This window comes from Anas platyrhynchos, chromosome 3, assembly GCF_047663525.1.
Source record: "Anas platyrhynchos isolate ZD024472 breed Pekin duck chromosome 3, IASCAAS_PekinDuck_T2T, whole genome shotgun sequence".
In the NCBI taxonomy this organism is placed as follows: domain Eukaryota; kingdom Metazoa; phylum Chordata; class Aves; order Anseriformes; family Anatidae; genus Anas; species Anas platyrhynchos.
The window spans coordinates 56,194,958-56,216,789 of record NC_092589.1 but is presented as its reverse complement, the minus strand read 5'-3'; the positions used below and the strand labels follow the sequence as shown (position 1 = coordinate 56,216,789).

Sequence of the window (21,832 nt, the reverse complement as noted above, 5' to 3'; positions counted from 1 at the left end):
GAATCCAAAAATAGCACTGACAATGGGTGTTAATACCAGTTCAGAAACCTTAAGCCCTGGATTGTCTGAACACAATAGTTTGGTGGTCACGCCAGATGGGCCCTTACCAGAAGAGTGCAAGCACCAACCAGCAGGCAAAGTTATTTTATGGCTTTCCAGGGAAAGTAAAGGTTCTCATCACTCCCACATGTTCCTAGAAGCTTATTTGGTAAGAGCATGGACAGAAAAAGTGATTTCCCCACAGCAGTTAATGTGGGAAGTTCTGGACTCTGTTATAGCTTAAGGGAGCAATGTGGGGATGCTTGGGTGTCTTCTGAGCCCTGCACCAAATAGCAGGGCTTTATTTGCCAGGAAGGTTAGCTACTCACAGGGTGAGAGTTGTTCTTAGCTGGGAATATTGTTTCTGGTGATTATATTAGTTCACCTAGAGCTTCCTAGTGTATCTCCACAAGGCACTGTGTAGCACCATGTAGATGGAGGTGTGTAACTATGTCAGTGTTTTCTGAATCAGCAACCAACCCAGCAGTTTAATCCAAGAAACTTAATTTCCTTGCTAGACATAAACACAGCCTAAATCTGGTTAGAATTAACTAGGTGAAGTCTGAGCACTTTTCTTCACCTCCTTGGCATTTTTCTGTATTTCCCACAGGGCAGATAAAGTGTGGTTCTTCTCCCAAGTCTCTCTAGGCTGGCAGTCATGCAAAAAGAGATTTTCATGTGCTTACAAAGCTTCCCTCTTCCAGCTAGTTGGGAATATGAGGAAAACAGACTGTCTCAAAATAGACCAAGACTTCCACTTTCCATTCTGACTGAAACCACTACATGTGGGGAAAATAACGTTTCCCCCACTCACCTTAAGAACAGCTTTTTGAGGGCTCTGCTTCCTCAGTGATTTGGATTCAGTTTGGCTGAAGCACAGCGCAGGGACAATATTTAATTCTTCCTTGCTATTTTCTGTAGCTTTGATTCACTGCAGTGTAATTTTGGAACCTTAATCTAGTTTCATCAGCCATGACTGGAGCTAGAAAACAGGGCAAGTTATCAGAAGATACAGCAGGGAGATAACTAAAGGAAGTTTCATTTGGCACAAATTATCAGGAAATCCTCCCGAAATCAAGCCGTCAAGGAAATGATGGAAGTACATGATTTCACTAAAAATGAACAGGCGCATACACCATAACACATACGCACAGATATACAGCCCTTTTGCATCCTCTGAAAGTCAGCTCACTTGCTTTCTGGGGCTACTACAAATATTTTACTGTATCCTGGCTCCAGCCTCATCCTCTGCTGTTGCTGGCAGCCATTTTACATCCTCCCTGTCACAAGTTACATCAGTGCGGTGCTTTGTGCTTTTGTTTTTATTATGCCCTGATCCAAACCCGATGTGTGGGAGCAGTTCAGGGTCTGCACCCAGGTCTGAGCACAGCAGCTGGCACATCTACCCCTCACGGGCCATTACAATTTATTGCCTGCATTGTGGGAGACCCAGCAGACACCTCCTGAGGATGGCTGTGCTCCCAGAGAGCACTTTGTGCTGCCAGCAGCTTGCACTGAGAAAGCACAGGCAGCCCATGCCTGGGGACCCCAGCACCAGGGGAAGCTGAGTATTAAGGTGGCAATTGCAAGTAATATGTTTGCAAAATGATTTCCCATGGGCATTGATACTGCTTAACATTTTTGCAGCCCTCAGAGGGCTGAGTGCCCCCAGGAGTCAAGGTCAGCTTGCAAGAGGTGTATTACAGAGACTGGGACCAACAGGCTCTGACTCCATTTACAGCTTGTCTGTATTTTAATAGGGTATGATTTCTGGCACACCTCAGTGCATCTAACTGTTGTCACTCTTAGAGCACAAGGACAAATTGCTGGCAAAGAGGGCTGCATAAAAATGCACTTGGGTGCAATAGCTATAGTAGTATTTCAGGCAACTTCCTATTGTACATCTTCAAGAGAGAGCGTAAGTACTTGTGCTTTGTAATTGTGCATCCGTATCACTGAATATGGATAGTGCTAACAAGTGCAGTGTAACATGTTGACAACTGTGCACACATAAATATGTATTGCTTTTCAGGCAACACCCAGGCAAAGAGAAAAATGCAGTTTTTATTTTAATTTCATTTGCAATGTCTGAGCAAACAGTTACAAGACTTATAAAGAAAAGTGGGAGTCCTAATTACTTAAACAGCTATTCAAGACAAAAGACATCAGATCTCTAAGTCCAGCTCCCTAAAACATTCCTATCCATTGCATTGCTCAGATTACAACAATTACTTTTTTTTTTTTTTTTTTTAAACCTATTAACTCTTGAGATCCTTGGTTTGTTCTCTATGTCTTTTGGATGACTTTTCAAAATTCAGATCATTCCAAAGTGAAAACTTTAACCATCCTTTAAACCAAGATTCCTCTTTCTTTTTGACATCAAGACCTCTCTCTTTGATAACTTCAAATGCTGCTCCCTCTCTGCAGTGAGAACTTAATTCTCACCAATGGTTTTGCTTTTCTATCAAACATAGCAGTAGTGCCCTGAATGTTGTTTATCTGCTTTGTCCACTGTTTTTTTTTTTTTTTTTTTTAACTTTTAAACTATTTAGATATAAACACCATTGTTATTTGTTCAACATTGTTGTGGAGGTTTTTGTTTTTCCTAATTCTGTAAAAATACACTTGCTTTTAAAACTCAGTTAAAGCTTCCTTTATGTGTTAGCAGAACTGTACAATGGAGGTTTTCATCCTGTGCACTGCTTTCTCAGACTGTGAAACAAATAAAAGCCAAGCTTTTGCATTTCATAACCTTGAAGTTCTCTGAGTAGTTTCACCTCCAGGGCTGGGTAACTGAATGTTTTCAAGCAGCTTAGAAAGGAAAGTGGGGAGGTAGGGTGGATGGAGGAGAATAAGGCAGTAAACAAGAATATGATTTCAGGTTGTCGTGATTTATACTAAAATGAATAGCAGCAGGAAAAAGTAGAGAAAGAGAATCTGTGTACATGATGGAATAGTTTTAGAATTCAACATGCATATTGTATTAGACTTTCAACATTAAAGGGCAAATGCATTTCTCACAACATCCCCCTTTTGGTTAGTGATTTTTACCCCATCCCTGTTCTAATGATACTTGAGCCTTGGCAGACTGAAAGGAATGTGTGTAGACCACATTATCCATTGCTGGGGCATGGCCGGAGATACAGTGTAATGTGGCAACTCTTCTAATCGTTTTCTGCATTGCCACACAACAGTTTTGGGATAGACCTGAGAGGGAATTTTACAAGAAAAGCAGATGAACTGGAATGGAGGTAGTGACTCACAAATGGTGATGAGCTGTACAGCACTACTAGCATCACGGGGCAGGAAAAATGTGATTGCTCTCATTAAATCATAACTGTCCCCTCTACACACCAAGGGCTTTTTTATTATCAGAAGCGGTCAAGAAACCTTCTGTTTTCCAAATTTTCTAAATAATGGGTCCTCTAGCAGTACAGAAACTTTTCTGATACCCCTTTTTCTGATAACCCTGGCTCTCTTGCTTTATCAACACCAATTACAAAAAGGTCCATCACATCTAGAACTGCCAATACTGTTTTCTTTATCAGGCAGGTTTACCTTAAAGGCTGTTACTCCAGCATTGACCTTGTCTGACCTTGCTTAGCTTATGCTAGGTATAGAACTGCAGAAAAGTGAACACAAACTTCAATAGGAGGCAGATTTTCAGAAAAAATTGGTAGCTATTTACACCTTGTGTATACAAACTCCAGCCCAGACATGCAGATAGCCCCCAATTTGAAATGATACTTATCTGAGAGCTTGCTAAAATATATATATATAAAATATATATGTATAAAAACTCTGGGTTAGGAAAAAAATCAGACTTTGGTTAAAAGTGAAGCCAAAATGTTCTTTAAATATATCACATTAGGTGTTGCATCGTTGGAGGAAATTTGTTTCTGGCAAAAAACCACTGGTGAGATAAAGTTTCCATGTCTGGAATAAAGTCATAACATGCTATGTTGTATTTTCTGTCTGTGTTAAACAAACCCTCTTCATGACACTCATAGTTTGAAATGGTTCCTTCAGATTCCAAACCAATTTGTTAATGACTGTCTTCATACAGTGAAGGTGGTGGAGGGTGGGAGTATGTCATTAACCTTGTTTCTACAAAAAACATTTTTTTAAAACACTTTAAAACACTTTTTTTTTTTTTTTTTTTTAAACTGTTATATTATATGCCTGTTGGACAGTGCACTTACAGATACAATCTGTAAAATAGCAGCTTGCAGGACTTGTGCCCTTGTGCAACTTCAAGTTGCACAAGGGCACAGTTCTCTATCTATGACTTTCAAACACAAGCCTATTCTTCAAAGAAGTTGAGAAGAAAGTGTAGGCACTAGTAGGAGAAGCTGTTCATTATTCCTTGTAATTTCGGCTACACATAGTGGAAATTAATGGTCAGTGAAATGCACCCTGTGCAGTCTAGAGTTCTTCACATATTTGTCTGTAGCACATTTATGCACATGAATAGGAACTATTAGAATCATTTCACATCTCTGGAACAAGAAGGCACACCAAAGTTTACAAGATTTGTCTCATGTGTGGCCTGTTTCCTGCAGGAGTTCTGCACATCAGTACACAGAAACAAGGTATAAATTTTAGAGTTGGGACTTACATGGAAATACCATGGCTTTTCATTTAACTGACTTGAAAGATGTCATCTGCTCCCAGACAGCATGGGCCCAGTCTCTTTCACAAAAGGCATCGTAACACTTTCCCTTTTATATAAGATAATGTGCTTTTAAAGTGCCATAGTCTGTGACTTTTTCATGAGAGGAAGAATGAGGGTCAGGGACCAGCCTTATTTTGTCATTTTGGTATTTTGGTATTTTATTGATGATATGAGGGCAGGAGGATTTGTGAAGGGTTAGATGGTAATATAGAAAAAGCTGAAGACTTTGGTGGTCTGGCAGAAAGAAATATGTTGATAATTATAGTGCAAAAAGAAGGCTTATTTAATTAAGAAGTAACAGAGGAATTTTCTTCTATAGGAGTTTATTCATTAGAAATGGCAGAGTGGAAGAAAAACCTCTGTACACTGGACAGTTTACTCTGAGAATATGATGCAATACAGCTATGGAAATGCAAATTTGTTTGGGATGTCTTCCATTAAGTATTTTTGATAAGAAAGTGCAAGGTATTGAACAGTGCATCTGCTTTTCAAGAATATGTATCTAGAATAGAGCCATTACACAGCTATTAGGATGATCAGTGCTTATAAACCTTGGTTTGTGAGAGGAAACATACTCAGGTGGCTCAGTTTGTGAAGGGCTTCTCCTGACCTTAAAATTAAGACAGGATACATACCTGTCATTGAATAGTGGGCATTATATTGGGCTTAATGTTAAGTGCAAAGCATAGTGGAACCCCTGTAAAGGTAAGAGTAGGAGGGATGATTATTATCTTCAAATTGTTTAATCTGCATTTAGTGAAAGATGATTAGAAAGGCTGCCCGTTTAGTAATGAGATTCTGACTCCTTTAGTTAATTGACTTATGACAGATAACATTGAAAGAGATCTTTTCTGTTCAATCCTACTTTATACCACAGGTTTTTTAAGTTAAATAAAGTTTTCTCTGAATATTTGTATGCTGTAAAATATTAGTTTGTTTTTCAATTTGCTTGTAAGTTTTCAACTGCTTGTATAGTCAGTTGGAAGTGATGGAGTTCTTTAAGCCACATACCTTTAAACCTCCATATCACATGTTGTGATGCTGTGGACTGAAAGTACTTTCCTGGCAGAAGAAAACAAACTAGTCATATTTTAATTCTAGCATGAAGTTCAATAGGACAAATGAATTCTCAGACTTTCTAAGAACACAATGTGTGTGGCAGGAAAAAAAGGCAAGAATAGCAAAAGTTTCTCGTGTAATCCTTACTCATTTGCAGACTGAATATTTAGGATTGCTTTTTCTCTCCCTGCACATATGAATGATGAATTTAACATGCACAAAATCAAAGGCGATTGAGAGTACTCCATGCTGATGGCTGGTGTTCATGTGCAGATGATGGCTGTTAGATATAGAGATAATATTAATATTGCTTCATGTTTCCCAGCTCCAGTTCCAATCACTCATGCTCCTTTAGCCTGCAGTAGTATCTAGCTATACTCTATCAAGTGCTCCTCCATTTTTTGAAGAAAAGCCATGAATTTGCTGGGATATAAAGGGGTACCAGAGGTCTTTTCTTTTGTAAAAATCTGCTTCAATTTGTCTAAACAGCAGATTTTTGAAATTTGTCTCATTTCATTCACATTATGTAATGTTTGCCCCAAGATGCTGAGTTTGCATAGTCCAGGCAGCTGACAAGACTGTATGCAGGGACTGAGTACAAAAAGCAGCCCCTTTGCTGTGCTAAGAGCTAGTGTGCCAGCACCAAATGAGATGAAGAAATAGCCGCTGTTTTATGGAGATGGATGAGAGCTTCAGCTACCTGGGAAGTAGAGAAACAAGGCCCAGGTGTTAGAGATCAGGCTTGAGAAAGGCTCCAAGAGCAAGGGGGCACTCACAAAAACCTGAAGCAAGCTCAAAGTTCTTTGGTCTTAGCCTTTTGCTAGGAAATACCTGTGAAGCTCACTAGCACTCATAAGCTTCTTTTCTGTCCAGTGCCTGCCTCACAGAAGGATAGCAGCTTACTGCTCTCAGGGTCCCCATTAGCTCCAGGAATGGAGGGTGGTGTAGTGATATTACTTCATTAATATGGTGCCAGAGGATGGAAATTCCCTTCCCTTCTGCAAACTGGAAAGAAATAAAAGCAAAATGAAGATTAAGAAAAATCAACTGGTCCAAATTAATAAATATGTTTCTGAAGGTTGGTAAGTTTTAGATTAGCCTCTTTCAATACATCCTTTCCAATACTGTCTTCACTTCTGTCATGACAAGGGATGTAAACCTGCCACCTCAGCAGTGGAAAAGGGCTTAGTGGAGCCACGGTCATGTTTATATTCTTGCTGACAGTAAATCATTGGATTCTGCCAGTTGAAAAACCCAAGTTCTGTAAAAGGAACCTTTCTTGTATGTCAGACAAGGGAAAAACTTCATGTTGTAGTTTCAGGCACAATTTTTAACAGGGAGAACTGCATCAAATTTATCTAAAATCCTACTTACCTGGTCCTTACTCCTTCCAGGAAATAAAACTGTATATAACACTTTCTTTTTCCCCCTAGAGACTTAAAATTGTTCAATTAACATTTTTAGTGCAAATTTTAATTCCTTCCTGTTTCCAGCAATGCACGCAGAGTTGATGAGGTTTTCCATGTCCTGTGGAAAAAGCTATCAGAGATTAAGCCTTGTTTCTCATATTGTCTGAAACTACAGTAATGTCCGAGGGCCCTCAGTAAATGAAGTCCCCTGTGCTAAATCCAGAGACTGCCCCAGATTTCTCCACCCCATGAACTGTGACTCCCTCACTCACCAGATGCTATAAAAGGACTTCTGATATAAATAATAGTTTGTCCTAAACTGAAATATAATCAGCAAAAATGAATCTGAATATTAATGCATAAAACATGTACGCTCATCTCTATTAGCTGTCTACAGCTGTCCCATACTTCCACTGGTCTGTGCTTTCACCTGTACCACAAAATGGGCAGACCACCAGGGAAGTGTGGTGAAGTTGAAATAGTCTTACTCACAATACATGCCCAGCTAGTGGGGAGTTATCCCAGATAATGCTGAATCTGAATGGCCTCCTCCATTCTCAGCCCTTCACTGTTTACACCAACTTTCTGTCTCCCTTCCAGACGGGGAATTCACCCAGGTCACCAGCACTACCAAGGGAAGATCAGGCTCACTGCATGATAGTGGTTGGATGAATGCTGGGTCTAACTGCACTTATGTCACTGTCTTTATGCTAGGGAAGAAACTATGCTACTGAAAGGGAGATTCTCCTGGGATCCTGAACTTCTCAGAGGACATATTATTCTAGTTGCAGAAAGAAAGTAAAACTCTATCTGATTAGGTTGAGTGCATGAAAAGCTGGCTTTTAAGATTGCATGAAAAGCTATGGACAGAATACAATGCAACAACAGAGAATAAAGAACCTATTTTTAATGTAGGTGTATGAACATTTCCTCCATGGACTTGTACAGCATCAGGCTTGACTGGAAATTCACCAGTCTTAACATTTTGGGTAAACTGCCCTCTCTTACATTCCTAATACAATCATAAATGCTATCACCTCTTCAAGGCCTTAAATATGTTGCTGCTGGAGAGAATATCTTCAACAAAGAAACCCAAACTGTCTAGTAAATACCAAAGCTAAGGTTGGGGATCTATAACAAAAATAAAACAAAATAAAATAAAATAAAATAAAATAAAATAAAATAAAATAAAATAAAATAAAATAAAATATAAAATAAAATAAAAATCTGAGATGAAGTCATTCAACATGTAGTGGTAATTATTGTCTAAAAAAACTGCACAAATTCAACCATTCAGAAGGAAAGCATTACAGAGCTTTAGCACTGCTATAAAAGACCCAAACAGTATTTCCTGTAAGAGAGAGAAATATAGTCTAGCACAAACACCAGCTTACTCTATCATTTTAGACAGACTATGTTAAAGTAGCTATCACCATTGCTGGCTGAATGCAGAAATAATATCCAGACCCCGAAAGGAGTCACTTTGTTCAGTGTAACATGCTACTCAGAGAGTTATTTTCTAATGATTCTGAATAACTAGAGAACACAAATCTTACTTAATTTGTGGCTAGAGGTAAACTTAAGCTTGGCCTTACAGCCTGAGTCAATATTTTTCCTCTGTCTTCCTCAGCCTTCCTAAATCAGTGAAGACAGACTATCAAGAGGATATGGGATGCCAACCAGGACATAATCAGCAAAACATGGGACATTCTGAGCATGCAAGGCAGATGATCACTCAGAACGATGCTGATGTCCTTATGCCTATTCATTTATCTACTTGAATCAAAGGAATGGAGGAGGAGGGAGAATGAGTATTAGGAAGGGGGGAGGGAGTCTAGGCATGATTAACAATAGGTGTGAGACAGGAAGAACTAGATTAAACTGATCCATATGCAAATGATCTGAGTCTGATTGCATCAAACCATGCACAGTTTAATGAGTATGGTGAGATGCCTTTATCTCTGCTTGGATGTGTTCTGAAAAGAAGGACTGCTCCAAGATAAAACACAGTTTAATAAGAAGGTTTTTCATTACGGGTCGATCTGCATTTGCATTTCTCTCTCTGAGACACACAGCTTTCCTGAACCTCCATTCCTTTCAAAGAGATTAGTCAGTAAGCACTTATGTATTGTTGACACACACCTTAGGGCATGAAATACTTAACATGGATGTGAGTTTTAGTGTGGTCCTTCATGACCTGGCTTAGAAATTTCAAAATGTGGAATAAGTGGCAAACTCTTATTCTTCTGCTTATCTACCCAGCACTCTTTGCCCTTCTGTTATTTTGAAGCTTTATAAAATCTTTTCGATATTCATACAGTATGATACAGAGACAGAACTTACCTTCAGTACTTACAGCATCGAGGGCCAGATTCAGAACTGCATCACCATTGTGACATGGTGATAACTGCAGCTTCTGTGGAGCTAATCTGATTTTATGCTACTGTAGCTGAGGTCTAGCCCTCTATTTCAAAAGAGTGTGCTAGCTTCTTCCAAGTGGCTGCCTTTGTATACTGAACAGGGTAGCTAGGTACTACCTTAGCTTTGTTTGTGCTTACAGTCACAGATGCAGATGTAATAAAAGAGATGCAACCTTTTTCTTCTTTCTGTAAACAAGCCAGTGGGAAATCTCCGAGGCTCTCAGGAAGATCATAGGAAAATAGTTGGCCAATGCATGGCCCTCTGCTCAAATTCCAGCAGCTATGTTGTGTAGTAGGTATTAGTCTTCCTCATCCAGCTACAATTAAAGCTGTCATTAGTAAAAATGCTGAATCAGAGTAAGCTGGGGATACCATATTTTTGCTCTGAAGCATAGTAAGTGGTGCATCTTCTTTCATGTTCAACAAGTCTGCCATGGTTATAATATATTTTTGATACCATCTATGGATACCATGTCCTTCCTCACTCACAACAGAATATTCCCATTTAAGTGCCATGTTCTTTGCTAAACCCCATGTGCACACTAACATCTGTATTCACACACTATGTATTTGTACAAGTAACCATCCTGTTGCAGATAGAAAGTATTTCAGTCTCAAAATGCTGATGCTGAATATTAACTCTCCAAATAATGGAGGTAAGTAAATGCCAATGATCACCCAAATACTTTCATGAAGTAGAAAACCCTTGCCACAGCAAATAGAATTTGTCTCTGCAATAGGGATCTGTGGAACTAGGCTGGGTCTTTAACAATGTATCTTCTCCACTTCAGCTTCAACTGATCATCTTCATCCTTATATAATGAAGATGAGACATATTAATAGAAACAAGGCATTTGAGCAAAAACTTTTCCATTGATTTCAACAGAAAGAACAACAAGCCTGACTACCTTGAAGACTGGGAATCCTATCTTGTTATTCTATATCACATTATTATTTACATGGTTGATATTTTTCCAACACCTTCATGTCTTCAGAAATTTCTCTGGGTTTATATTCCTTTGAATACTATGTGTGCTTGCATAATTTCTTTCAATTCATTTGATCTGAGTTTCAATTCTGCATCTTTTAGCATCTCTGACTTTATTCTGAAGTCTTTTTAGCTTCTTTGCATTTCATCATACATTCTCACTCAACAGCCATAGAGTCCTCTCTTATCACAGGTTATAGTTTTTCCCTGTATGTGCTCCTTTACACTTAATGCTACAGTCACACAATCTTTCCTCAGAGACCAAACATCCTACAACAGCAGAAGGCTGGAGTTTGTTAACCCAGTCACAAAATCAAGTTTTGCCAGCAATTAGAAGAGACCTATGTCTATCCTCTATCTTAGTTTACTGTTATTTATTATCATTTATGGTACCACAATGCTGGGGGTTCAGAAGTAGCCTGGGTAACAGAACAACTCAGTTATTTGTGGTGGTGACCCTACATCCTCCTGTACCTGGTGCATGCTCAGGGCAAGGTGTGAATGAGGTAGGCTGGAAGTAGGCACACGTCCTGCACCTGGGACGGGGAAACCCTGGCTGCACGTACAGACTGGGCGATGAGACGCTGGAGAGCAGCCTAGAAGAGAGGGATCTGGGGGTCGTGGTAGACAGCAAGTTGAATATGAGCCAGCAGTGTGCCCTGGCAGCCAGGAGGGCCAACCGTGTCCTGGGGTGCATCAAGCACGGCATCGCTAGTAGGTCGAGGGAGGTGATTGTCCCGCTCTACTCTGCGCTGGTGCGGCCTCACCTCGAGTACTGTGTGCAGTTCTGGGCACCACAGTATAAAAAGGACGTGAAACTGTTGGAGAGTGTCCAGAGGAGGGCTACGAAGATGGTGAAAGGCCTGGAGGGGAAGACGTACGAGGAACGGCTGAGGGCACTGGGCCTGTTCAGCCTGGAGAAGAGGAGGCTGAGGGGAGACCTCATCGCAGTCTACAACTTCCTCGTAAGGGGGTGTCGAGAGGCAGGAGACCTTTTCTCCATTAACACCAGCGACAGGACCCGCGGGAACGGGGTTAAGCTGAGGCAGGGGAAGTTTAGGCTTGACATCAGGAGGAAGTTCTTCACAGAGAGGGTGGTTGCACACTGGAACAGGCTCCCCAGGGAAGTGGTCACTGCACTGAGCCTGACTGAATTTAAGAAGAGATTGGACTGTGTGCTTAGTCACATGGTCTGAACTTTTGGGTAGACCTGTGCGGTGTCAAGAGTTGGACTTGATGATCCTTAAGGGTCCCTTCCAACTCAGGATATTCTATGATTCTATGATTCTATGACATCTCCTTACCTCTTGGCACGGGCTAGAGCCCAGTAGGGACAGATGAGAAATACTCAGGACAAAAAGATCTTTCCTGTCCCAAAGAACTTACCCTTGAAGTAAAAGACAAATAGCAAATGCTGACAGGTGAGAGATACAAAACTTTAATGAGAGACATTAATTGTTCTTAACTTTAGGGAACTAATTTGCTTGTCAACGTGATAAGCACAGTTGCACTGACAGACATTGTGGTCAGTCTCTTATGGGAGCAGTTTGAAGCCCTTCTAATAGTTCCTCGAAATATCTTATTTTCTTCACGGATTAAATAGAGAAATTAAATTGCTAATGTGATGATTTAAAGTTGGATGCCTAAAATTAAGCAATATGATTATTGCCTTTCCTCTTCCTCTACCCACTGGGATGATGGGCATGAGTCTTTAGGTGGTGGTGCCAGAGGGCTCCCAAGCTTCATTTGAACGAAAGTGTTTTAAAGTTGAATTTGAAGAGAAGGGAAACTAGCTTTGTGACTGTGACAGGGAGCATAAGTGAAATCGTGGAGATGGGTGTTGAAAAGTGTAGCGAGTAGCTGATGGAGGCTGGCACCACCACACCTCTGAGGCAGGATATGAAGCAGCCATAAGAAATTCTGCCTATATCTTAGGCATGGTTCCAACCCTTCTTTGATTAGGTGTTGTCAGATGTCGCTTCATAAGCTCTGCTCTTCTAAGGGTTAATCTGGACTGGTATAAACACGAGTTCACATTGGCATCCTTTCCCAGCTGTCTTTTCAAAGTAACAAATTCATCATCCTGCAGTGAAACACCTGGGGTGAAATCCTGACCCCTCCTGTAAGCCACTAGTTTGCACTGGGTTTCTTTGACAAGATCCAGTGATTCAGTTCAAACCATTTTCACCTTTTCACCTCAGAGGGCATCCCAGTTCCAGTGGTAGTCTAGCATTTCCCTTCCCTTGTAGGTGGGAAAAGTGAGTCTGCTTGATTTCAGTTAGGCCACTCAGCAGCTATTGGACACCACTATCCGCTAAAGGATAAAGTCAGGGAAGCTAAAAGATGCAGAATTGAAACTCAGATCAAATGAATTGAAAGAAATTATGTAAGCACACGTAGTATTCAAAGGAATATAAACCCAGAGAAATTCCTAAAGACATGAAGCATTCTGGTGTTGGAAAAATATCAACATATCCTTGCAGTCCCTTCCATTGTCCAGTTTTTCACTTTTTAAACAGAGATACAGCCATTCACTTCAGAGTTGTTATGAGTATTTAAAGCCTCAGTAACCTTTTGAGTGTTAGTTGTGCTACAGTTGTGAAAAGGGTCTCATGACTACAGTCTGGGGTGAGTAAGGACTTCTTGGACACTGCCCATGAATTAGTGGTGGGAAGAAAAACCACCGCAAACATCTGTTGTTAAAGACATCCGATTTTTGCTTCTACATTTTATCTGTAATTTTATTCTGACATCTTTGTCCCAGGTTGTCATTTGTACTTTTGCTCCTAGGATCAACACTGGAGTATGTATTGAAAGTTAAGAGCAGGTACTTATGTAGGTTTTAAGACATATCTAAATGATGTTTAATCTCAATGCCCTTATCACAGCATAGCTGTCTCTCTCTTTTTTTTTTTTTTTTTCTCTCTTTCATTCATATTGCTGAAATAACTTTTAATCTTTATGCAACGTCCTTTGCTAGGTCTAAATCACTTTGATATTTGGAAGCATTGATTCCACCTTTCCCTTCTTGATTGCTTAATATTAGGAAATTTCCTTAATAATAAAAATTATGTCCATATATGCAAAAGTGGTCATGAAGGCTCCTTCAGCACTTTAACTCTATTTATTATATTTAATTTCTACCAGATTTATATTAGTCCAAATAAATTCTGTCTGATACAATTTCTGTTTATGTCAATGGCACTTTTGTGATAGATCTCAGTGGCAGTGGGATTTAGCCCAAAGCCTAGTGTATTTAAGTCAGTTCTAATCTGAAGGATGTGTAATAAAACCAATTACTTTGATTTATTTTATTTTATTTTATTTTATTTTATTTTATTTTATTTATTTATTTTTCTGGGAGTATAACTGAGTCACAGACTTTCATTTTTCTTTTTAAACCTCAAGCAACATCATGTTAGGTGGGTGACTGTCTTCTTCTGCAGTCACATTTAGAATAGTGTTTTGGACTTTAGACTAAAATAGAAGCTATTTTCTGTAAAAGGTAATACTGGGGCTGTGTTGAATGGAAACCTAAATATAAAAATAATTATCTATTTCTACTAAGTCCCAGTAATAATATGTGTATGTATATGTACAAATATATAGGGTCTGCATTAGTGATTTAAACACAATTTTTTTTTTTTCTAACATGACAGTAAAGCAGCACTTGTCCTCTTCATCCTTAGTGGATTCTTTCTTGGGCTGTCTTGATGTCTTTTAATGTCTGGGCTTCTCAAATAGCAGATGTGATGTGATTTTTCCATCTATCTATCTATTTATTTTCTGATATGCTCATCTATCCAATAGGAATTGAATTTAGACCACCAAACAGTTACCAAATGGTAACAACTTTCAGATGATGTCAGCGTGGGCCTGATTTGAACTGGTGAGCTAGAGGTGAGGCAATAACCTATTAACCATTCTTTCAAGCCATATGCTTCTCAGCAGTGACAATTTAACAGAATTGCCAGAAAGCTCATCTATTACAATAACAAATCATGTGTCCAGCAACATCATTGTTTTATACTTAATCTGTCTTTGCTTCTCCCCTCATTTTCCCTTTCCCCTCTGCCCCTAACAAATATAAACACAGAGACTTTCCCCTTTTATAAATACAATGGATGTTGTTGTCAGTTCAGATAAGAGCAAATGCCAGATAGGATGGCAATATTTTCAGTCCTGGCAAATGCAATCATAAGTTCAGTTTATTAATATTGCAACAGTTGCACTAAATGAGATCACTTGGATAACAAAACATTTATCAACAAAACGCTGCCACCTACTGAAGTTTTGCAAACAGCCCAGATGATTGGATAAGATCACAAATTCACTCTGTCACAAGCTTATGGTCTTTGCTCAAATCGTTCTGAGGGGAAAAAAGCAAGAATGATAACCAGCAAAACAAGACAAGACATCTCTTTCATGCAGTCTGTTCAGCAAGTGTCAGGGTAAATCCTGGAGACCAACCTCCAAAGAGGGAAAGAGGTTTGGCTCTTTTTGCTCAATATGTTGTGGAGTTTTCAAGTACAGCAGCCAGGGAACACTTCCTATCAACTGCTTTAGCTTACAGCAGCCCATTAGAAGCTTACAGTTTTCTTGTCATGCTGATCTTCGAAGTTTCCATTCAGCCCACAGCAAACTGACAGATTTTTCTTGCCAGCTTTTTGGGTTCCTTCACCCCAGGTTATAAACACTTTCTAAATAAATATAAAAGAACTCTGAGTTATTATATCAAATCTTGTACACTCTCTGTTCTGATGTCTCAGACAATGTAAAATTTTAATTGTTTCAGCACATCTCCACCAAGCACACATATGGAACAAGGATAAGCACTGCATATCATACAGAGAAAGAGCTTTACCTACCCATGTTCCATTTCTTTGGTGTGGATCAATGGATGATCAGATACATAAAGGGCTGGCAAGGCTTTGGATAGGAATTTTGCATATTTGCAACTGTAGACAGCAGTTCCACAGAGTGTGGTAAACTCAACTGTCTTTTAGGCAAGAATGTGGATCCCATTTCCTAGTGTCTTGTGAGAACTGCTTTGGAAGTTTAATTATTAGTAACTGGTAGAAGTATTTAAATGAAGTCCAAACAAAATTACTCATGTTGAAACCATTTTATTATTATTTATTATTATTATTATTATTATTATTATTATTATTATTATTATTATTATTATTATTATTTAACCTATGAATAGAAAAGACCATTTATGTTAACCAAGAAAAGCAAAGTTAAGAATTCAAGACAGCATAGTTTAGGAATGAAAATCTCATTACAATTATTTCATGCAATGGATGACCCATCTTTACCCTTGCAATACTATTTGGTGGCATATTAGTAATCAAAAAATTAATACATACCCCTGGAACATCCTTGAATGCTAAAATTATAGACAAGTCACAGGAAAAAGTGACTGATCTTTGACTGCAGTACAACAGGGTGTTTAAACATGTGCATAACTTTAAGCATGAGAGTAATTTCATTGAAATAAACAGGACTACTCAAACATTTCTAATTTTGCAAGTGCTTCTGTGCTCTGCTAGCTTGGGGGCTAAGAATGGATATGCTTATTTAATACAGTGTTTATCTTCTAAACCTACATTCAGCATTACTGATTCCTTCCCTTTCATCAGGCAGAGACAAGGAGTTCTCCATTTTTCTAGCCTCCTTCTGGGCCAGTTTCAAACTTCATTGCGCCTTCCTATGCATTTGCATTTTATATCTGATGTAGAAAATAGCAGCTATAAAACCATACCCTGCGTCCTGAGGGAGTGAAGCGGATAACTTGAAAGGAAACACTCAGAGGTTTGTCTAGATTAGGGGACGTGATCAATATTAGGCTGGGGCTGTCTCTTCCTGACCTAATTCTGGAGCTTTTTGCACTGAGAAGCTTTATCTCCTTTCTTGTTTGGATTTAGCTGTTTGCAATTGCCCTTTGTTTCCCTTTCATGACTGTGACCAGATGTATTGACTAACCCTGGCCTCATTCTCTCTTCTTAATTCTGATATTGCCTTTACTGATATGATGGCATGTTTTTGTTTAGTGTGGAACATGAATATATGCTCATTACTGGACTGGAAAATCCCACTGGTGACAAGGCAGTCCCAGAATCCTTACCTTGTGTTGGCCATGCTGCTTAACTCTTTTGCAGTAAAATTGACATTTTTAAGTCCTCAGTTGGTTTTTAAAACTGAATTCTTCATGGTAGGTTACTTATGCTGCTGTATCTGGCATGTGTATCGAGTGCTGGCTCTACCACCTTCCTTGCTGTGCAAGGAAAACCCTAAATCCCCATGGTGGGCCACCTGGAGCTGACATTGCTGGATATAAACCCTGACTAGTTTAGGTAGGCATGAGCTTTAAGCTCTGCTTTGCTGCAGCTGTTCTTCAACACAGAGGAACTTCAAAGGGATTTGATTCCATTCAGGGACACTGGAGCCAGCACATCTGCTAGTTCCTATGGAGATGAAAGCGAGTGTTTAATGCACACCATTGCCCTGACCAGTGTGCAGGTGCTAATGCTGGCTGGAGCTCTTCACACTGGCCTGTCTGTATTTTACTTTTTCCGTGAGGGTTCATGGTTATTTCTGAGCTCAGACCTGTCTCTCAGTGACATTGTGGCCCTCTAATAGTGTCTGTATGTTGCTTCTTCCTCTGGTACCATAGTGGCAGCTGCATGGTTTCCAGCGTGAGGCTGACAGGGCAGGCTGCTCCAGACCACTATCAAGTGAAAGACCATTGTAAGCAGTGCACCTTGAAATTTACCTTCGCTAGCTGGGCTAAAAAAAGTAAGGTTCCTGGCTACTAAAGCAGTGTACTGACCTCAATTTAAATTTTCTTTCGCCTTTGTGAACTCCCATCTGAGAATAAAGGTCTGGGAGACTGGGAAGGGGATGCCTCTTAGAAGGCCTCTGGGCTAACATGGAGCAGGGTTCAAACACAGATAAAGCAGAAATGAAAACAAACAGGGGCAACAGTTAATGCACATGGGCTGAGGTGTGACTTCAGATCACAGAAAGACCTACTGGAAGAAAAGAGAGGAAGTGAAGGGACGGTGGTGACCTGGAGCTTTCTCAGTCTTCTTCAGCTCTGCCTGTGTTCCCACCTTCCCCTAACTGCTTGCCTGAGGAAGTGGTGAATGACTCCCTTCACAACCCATGTAAGGAGCTGGCTGGATGGAAAAGGCTGCCGATCTGTGGCTCTCCATGCTTTGGTGATGGACCTGTAATTCCACAGGGATCTGGAGAGTTTTCTGGTAAAGCATATCAGAAAAGTGGGAGGGCATGCTGATTTTTGAGGACTATCTCTTGCTGTGTCATGACTCTTGATCAGTATTGTATCTTTCCTTAAGCATTAGTGAAATTCTGTGGGAGGGCACTCCTTTTGTGACAGAAAAGAACCAAGACAACAGAGGATTCTGAAGAGAATCTGTTGGTAAAGCTAAGAAAACAACTCAGTAATTTAGGGTCAAAGTCCCACTGCAAGCTGCTGAAGGGGTGATTCCCCAGCCCAGGGCAGACCCATGTGAGCTGCTTGCAGGAACAAGTGGGGTTTTTCAGCTAGGCTGCCCAGCCCTCCCATGAAACACTACTTGTCACACTTGTGTTCCCTCACCAGGTGCTGTAGGGTGACCTACAGGCACACCCTGAGGTATGTGTCCCTGCATACAGGTCTGGAACCAAAGGTGGGTTTGTAGATAGGCTTTCAAGCACAACCTGGAGCTGAGCAGGTTTCCTACTTTCAGGCTTGCATGTGCAGTATGTTGAGATGGGGTGGGATGAGAGTTTTGACACATTAATTTTTTGTTGGAGTCTGGGGAGACAGCAGGGTGATGAACCAGGGTGTGAGCTCCTTCACCCTGGAGGAGGGGTCTCCGATGTTGTTAGCAGAAGCAGTAGATCCCATGCAGAATTTTTGCCCTTTCTTTGATCATTGGCTTGCTTTTTTAAACCACCGGTGGGGTGGAAAGAACAGCCTTGCGATCAGCACTGGGCAGCATTGTCCTGTTAGCATAGTGTTAAAACAAATGCCTATACGAGCTGCAGATCTCAGGTCAGAGAATATCACTGCATTGGTACTACTACAGCAGCAAGTCCAATGTCTCAGATGCATAGGCACAGGTGTAATCTGAATTAACAGATATCATCTGTGACCTGTTTTGGTTTCCATGAGGGCTTCTGGTGCCATGCTTGCCTCCAATTTATGAGACTTACACACTCTGTAAATGAACATCTCTAGTGTGCTGGTGCTGTTCTGGACATGTGGCCCTGCAAAACTGTTTATTCAGCCCATCTGGCTGTGAGCAGTCAGAAACTGCCTACTTTTACTTGCTACTCTGAAGTCAGGGAAACCTCTGGAAAATTCACAACTGTCCACCTCTTGCTATACAATTATGCAAGCAATGTTTAACACCAAAAAAAACCAGTCTGAGTTTTCATAACTTGTCAAGAGAGTTTATATGTTAGGGGACTGCTTTACTTGTCTTCAGTGAAAAGAGCTATTTAACATTTTAGTCCACCCAGATACAGTTTTGGAAGGCATTGCATCTAGAGATTCTCTCTTGCATCTGACTTACTCGAATGTTTTACATGTTGGGTTTTCTAGTCATACCTATTAAAGGAATTGGCCACTATGTGATTTAATTTGCATTGCTTATTTGTCTACATTTTTGTGGCCAATAGATCTTTAGCTGTGAACACCAGAGCATGATCTTGTCTTATGTGTGGACTAAATTTAGGGTGGAGTACACATGTAAACACTGTGTATGCTTATAGCACAGGAGATCCTGAGTTTTCCAGTGTGGAGGCAAGATAGGGAAAGGAGATTCAGACATAAGGAGCTTGGCTGATTGTGGCTGGTGGGAATAGCCCCTGGGTGGCCCCTGAGCAGAACAGCTTTGAAGTGTGTAACTACAGAAGCAATTCCAGGTTCTCACAAAACTGATAAATAGGTAAAATTGTCAGAAAGGTTTGAAATCCAAGAGCACTGTCACACTACCTTTTGCTCTTAAAGGCAAACACAACTACCTCTTAAAATATCTGTAAATGCAAATTCAAATTTAACTTTTTAAAAGGCAACAGAAACTTCTTGCTGCATGGTCTTCGTAGACAAAGGAGAAACCCTCCGTCATGAATTTTATGATAAAAAATAAACTACATGCCATGTGCATGGCTTTTTTACTTCTAACATTATGTGTTTTTCAGGTCATCTAAGATGCTTTTAGAATGTGTATAAATTAACTCCAAATATAATAACTGCAAATATTTCCTAGCTAATGCTTTGATCACGTTACTTAAAATTCCATTTTATTTATCAGCAATGAAATGAACAACACTTGTGCACCTTTACTGCCCTTTGTACGTTCTCATTTCTTTCTGAATGGAGCATAACAACAAACGTGGATATTGATAATCAAAAGCTATTACAAGCAAGATGTATATCTCATTTCTGGAATCACATTACACCATTATAAGTTAATTTCACATTTTCCCTCGAAAGAATAACCAGCATTAGTCTGGTCCACACAATTGATTCAGTGTCACTCTGTAACAAAGTCATAGACATCCTTCTGCAGACTGCATCTGTTTCTGTTCATTCAGATAGTTAATCCATAGCAGGTCAAGGCTGTGTTCCACCAAGAACATATGAAATGTCCTGGGGGGGGAGGGGGGAGGATTGTGGTTCTGAAGCTATTCCTTTGTGAGTGGTGAGTGCAGAGGTCCACATTTGGAAGGAAACAGTGCAATACAACAGGAGGAAAGGAGGCTGGGTCCTGGCTGAGAAATCTGTGAGATGTCCCAGCTCTTATAACACCAAGGAATGAGGGCCTAGGAATGGCTGAACAAAGGTGTCCAGTTTCATAATCTTTGAGGTGGGAATAACATTATTCTGCATTTTTCATCATAAAGCATGGCAGTGACCATCTTGCTATTTGGGGACATGGAATTTACTACCCACAGCTGCAGAGAAGCATCACCACACCAAGTAAAGCAGCTCAGGAGCTGATGGCAAAAGTCCTGCTTGGAGTAAGCCAACACGGTGCCATTGGTACAACATTAATTTGCACTGACTGTCAGGCTGTCCTATGCATAGGACTGTACGTGTACCAGTTGGAAACCCAAACCTTTCTGTTGGATTTCCTGTCTCTTCTCATTACAAATGTTCCAACTTAGCTACAACAACATTCATATTACTTTAGTGAGGCGTTTTGTTTACACTGTGCCCAGTTTTCAGCACTTGGCCCCAGATGTGTTTGTTCCCATTTCACGAAGCCAGCAACTGAGGAATGCACAAGCCAGGACTGTAACTTCCCGTCTCTTTGGCATGTGTTTAAAAGTCACACTACGCAGATTTAATGCTGGTGGATGGTAAAGAGTTTAAATTCTCAAGTGCCAGCTCATCACATCAGGTTAACACAACTCCCACTGTGTTGCTGAATTTACATGAGTCCTTTATTACGGGTGTGGGGAGAGACGGTTGAGGAGAGTTTGATAAAAAAAATGGTTTATTTACCAAGACAGCAAATAAGGAAATACACTTTTTAAACTGTAAACTGTCTACTTTGAAAAGTTTGGCATTGTGCCTTGTGTGCTGTCTGCCCTGTCTGAAAATTACATAACTATGAGTGTAAACTATGTATGTGTGGATGTGTTTGTATGTATTTGTGGTTTTATTGCAGGCAGCTCAGAAAGACGCCTGGAAGAACTGAACACCAGTGGAATCTGCCTGGGTGGAAATAATGTTCATGCACTATCTTGCTAAGGAGTTAGTAACCCACAAAAGTGCCAGGAGCTCATTAATGTGGTATTCTCAGACTTCGCTTTGTCAAGATGGGGAGAAGGACATGTATTTCTGTAAATGTGCTCCCTTCCCAAATTAATGGCTCATGGGACATGATCAGCCTTGCAACATTTTGGCTCACCATTTCTTGGGAAGCACTAGAGACTTTCAACTGTTTTTCACACTGGAAGCTTAAAGGGATGAAAAGAACCAACAACAATATCTTCTAGAGAGGAGGTGGTTAGGAGAGGTGGTTAAAATGGCAGAGCTCTTCTGGTCTCCACTGGGAACATTGCTTAGCCAGCGGACAAAATATAGGGCTTTGACTGAAGAAAGCTGCCAGTCAAGTCTGGGTTCATCTCTTGCATGTACCAAAGACAAATGTACCAATGGATGCTCTGACTTATGCTATAGCACTTACAGTATTTGTAAACAATTAAATATAATGTA

At 40.2% G+C, this 21,832-nt stretch overlaps 2 long non-coding RNA genes across 11 annotated transcripts in view; both read left to right on the top strand.

The window, feature by feature from the left end:
• The window catches only part of LOC106016692 (uncharacterized), a 255,490-nt gene that overhangs the window by 199,282 nt on the left and 34,376 nt on the right, over nt 1–21,832 (top strand). The window lies entirely within an intron of this gene.
• Nucleotides 11,816–21,790, top strand: LOC140002179 (uncharacterized). Its single transcript, XR_011808332.1, has 3 exons — nt 11,816–12,011; nt 14,401–14,490; nt 21,282–21,790. It is a non-coding gene; the product is annotated as an uncharacterized lncRNA (long non-coding RNA).